General features: G+C 38.9%; 1 non-coding gene across 1 annotated transcript; it reads left to right on the top strand.

Moving 5' to 3' along the window:
* Positions 1–463: 463 nt before the first annotated feature.
* Positions 464–570, top strand: LOC142169278 (small nucleolar RNA R71). The gene has a single exon (XR_012698987.1). It is a non-coding gene; the product is annotated as a small nucleolar RNA R71 (small nucleolar RNA).
* The last annotated feature ends 3,277 nt before the right edge of the window (positions 571–3,847 follow it).

The following is a 3,847-nucleotide window of genomic DNA, read 5'->3' as shown; positions in this document are numbered from 1 at the left end:
AGAGTTATTTTGATACCACGGATTCGCGGTACCCCTAGGTGAACTCCATGAAAAATTGGGGTGCCTCTGACCCATTGCATTAAAATTGTAGTTTCACACGGCACTCACTTCCTTAGCTGAGGCTTGAGACTCATAAGTAGGGTGTCCTCTTTTACATATATCACAAGCTGCATGAGGCTCACTCTGTATCGACGCTAAGGTCAGCTTCCTTATCTCTTTGGCCATAACATAAAAATATACCTGCACAGATGTGTTAGCATAAACTTGGTGAACACCAGTTGATCTTCTTCTTTCAGTACTTTCAGAGGGCCACTAATTTGCATCTTCTGATAACTAGTCAAGAATTGTGACTATCTCCTCTGGTGTCTTCTTCATCAACGGGTCTCCATCTGCATTGCTCAATGTTCTACGTGAGGCTGGTGTCAATTCATCCCAAAAGTCCTAGAGTTGCATCTAGAGCTCAATTCCACTATGTTGACACTCTCTAACTATCTCCTTAAACCTCTCCCATGCTTCAAATATAGTTTCATTCCCTTTCTGGAAGATGTTATGGATTTCTCTTCTAAACTTGCCTATCTTAGCTGAGGAGAAATATTTATCAAGTAATTTTCTTGTCATCTCCTCCCATGTTCTACTTGATCCCGTGGGAAAGTTTCAAGCCACTGCTTTGCATCATCTTTAAGAGAAAAGGGGAATTCCCTTAGATACACCGCATCTTGTGACACACCATTGTATTGAAAGGTGTTCATAATCTCCTAGAAGTCCATTAGATGTGTGTTTGGATCTTCGTTTGGCTTCCCTCGGAAGACACAACAATTCTGAAGGGTTTGAAGTAATACTTGCTTTAACTCGAAATTGTTTGCTGCAACTGGAGGTGGTCTAACACTTGATAAACCTTGATTATAGATCGGTCTATCATAATCGTCAAGTGGTCTCCCAGGAAAGGGTTGATGTTGATTAAGTCTGAGACCCTTATCTTCTTCATAGATGTTCTGCTAATCTCTAGTAGTTGCTTCCTCAGCATCCCGTGCAGCTTGTTCTCTTCGTTGGTCTTCTTCTCTTGCAACCAAATCCACATTATCATCACTGATTCCAGCCATAGCTTTGCTTGAGGAATGCACAACCTTTACTGATGTCTCGATGAGATTTCTTTCCTTCTTCAATTGTCGCAGTTATTTTTCAATTTCTGGCTCGTATGGTAGCACTTGCTTTGTAGACGTTCGAGTCATGCACCAATCTAACCTGTAACTTGTGCATAGTCAAAGAACACCAAACGTAAAAAGAGAAAAAGAAAAGACAAATTCCTCAATTAGCACTACAAACTATTTCAAACAATGTTGATTGCCAATACCCGGCAACGACGCCAAAATTTGACGAGCTCGAAATACACACTTAAATTATGCTCGCTAGTCAATTATAGTATAGCATAATATTGTATCCACAGTGATTAGATTTAAACAGTTTTCTTGTAGTTTCTAGCTTGATTGCTATCTAGGAGAATCAACAATCGAGATTTATGTGATTAATAACTAAAACTAACTATGAATCTAATGTTATTAACAAATGACTATCGAAACAAGGAATACGCAAATAAAGGTTATCAGTGGGAGAAAATAGGGGTTGATAGGATAGGTGCAAGATAATTATTTTGGATCTAACTCTAGATATTTCACTTCTAATGTTTAAGTGAGTCTCTCGAATTCACTCAATTATTAGTTCAAACGTTCAGTAAAATTTTCTGTCTCGATTAAGTCTTAACCTCACAAGATTAACCAATTTTAAGCGCGTGAAGATATGCAAGAATGTGTAGTGGATTGGTCTTTAGGAAAACCTCTTTCGATTATTATCCTAACTAGGTTTACTCAATAATTCAACTAGCCTCTTTCGATTGCTAAGAAGAATTAATGAACTAAACCAACACGAAAATGCGATGGAAGGACAGTCAGAGCGCACGATTAAGATCTTGAAGGACGTGTTACGTGCCTATGTTATAGATTTCATAGGTTCGTGTGACTAGGTTCTTGCCACTTGTGGAGTTGCCTACAATAACAACTACCAGTCGAGTATACAGATGTCTCCTTATGAGGCCCTATACAGAAGGCAGTGTCGTTCTCTTATTTGTTGGATCATGTAAAGCCCCGTAAAATTTCGCCAAGGAATTTAAGGTTTTATGGTGCCAATGTAGGTTAATGTGTTTGAAGATTGTAGAAAACATGTCACGGTATGGACTTTTTGGGTTGTGCAATGCATTGGGGAGTTAGAGGAAAATTGTTGCAGAACATGGCGTGTCTACAGTCCATTATGCGATCACATAATTACTCCGCTGACCGCAGATCCGTCGAGGAGTGGAACAGAAAAGGGAAATATTTTAAGGACTATTTTTGTTGGCCACATAATGATTATGCTACCGCAAAATTCCATCGCGGAATGGACCAGACCCAACCCTGAATTTGAAAATCATTTTGTGACCATTCTGCTGGCCACATAGCCATTCTGTTGTCACATATCTAATATGCCGGCACCTATTCTGCTGGCCATATATCAATTCTGCTACCACAACATTGCACCACATAATTGACTTCGGGGGTCATTTTTGGAAATTTTCTTACTTGACCCCAATTTGATTAAAAGCCCTTTGGGCTCATTTTGGAGCAAACATCTAACAAACTTAGAGAGAAGTGTGAGTATTTTAGAGAGAGGGAGAAGGACTAGCCATTCTAACCATCCATTCTTGCCCCCAATCTTCAAGAATCATGGAAGCCACTCACTGAACCATGATCTATCCGGGTATGTCCTTCTCCTAAGCTTTCATGCAAGAGATTATGGTTTTAAATATGTTGTGGGGTAGGAGATAGGCTATGCCTGTGCTAATAGGTTGTAGTATGTGGGATTATTGAACTATTGATGGTAGGCTATAAAACTATTGATGGTAGGCTATAATCTCGTATTTTAGTCGCTTATTACACTCTAATACAATGCACTTTACTTGCGTTTGAGCTTTAATTGGTAGTGTTTTGCACTTATTGTGTGTCTTATACCTTTTAGGAGTGATTCCGAGTTATGTAGATATTGTGGAACTAATTCAGCTATTTAGAGCTTTGAAGTCTGAGTAAAAGCCCAGAGGATTAAGCCGGGATTGTGTTCGGGGGTCGAGGATCACTTCTGGATGTCAAAAATAAAGGAAGAAGCAACAACTGAGGAATTGAACTAATGCGGCACAATGGGGGATGGATAGTGCGATACAGTAATGTAATTTTATGTCAGAAGAATGACAAAGTACAGAGGCTGGGTTCCCGTGCTCTGACAAGAAAAAGCATTGTTGCGACGCAGCCGGTGACGCATGGTGCGACTCATGAAAAAGAATAAGTATGCAGGTTTCCCACTTCGACTAGGAAAGGGTGATTTTGTTTGGGCTCGACCCTACTTTGTATAAATACATGGAAAAATATTATTTTCTGGACTTTTGACATACTTTAGACCTAAGGAAGCTAGGGAGGAATTGGAGGAGCAAAAGCACAAGGATTTCATCATTCCTTCCTCACTCAAGGCCCAAGTTTGGATCGAATTTGTATTTTCCTATACTTTAATTATATTTGTGATTAATTACTCCATATCCATGGTGTAGTTCTCTTTAGGGTTTGATGGATTTGGTGTATTGATGATTATTTGTGGATTATAACTCGAGTTTTATGTATTAAAGCATTTTTGGATGATTTAATTGTTGCATCTATATTCACTTGTTCATGTAATCGGGAGAACCATAACTTGTGATATCTTTGCATTACATTGTTGTTTGAGTTCATTAATTATTCTTAGTAGTCGGAAGAGTCTAGTTTAGTCATTGATT

This window comes from Nicotiana tabacum, chromosome 14 (genome assembly GCF_000715075.1).
Source record: "Nicotiana tabacum cultivar K326 chromosome 14, ASM71507v2, whole genome shotgun sequence".
NCBI classification, from domain to species: domain Eukaryota; kingdom Viridiplantae; phylum Streptophyta; class Magnoliopsida; order Solanales; family Solanaceae; genus Nicotiana; species Nicotiana tabacum.
The sequence above is the reverse complement of the archived record's forward strand: the minus strand, read 5'-3'. Positions and strand labels throughout refer to the sequence as shown.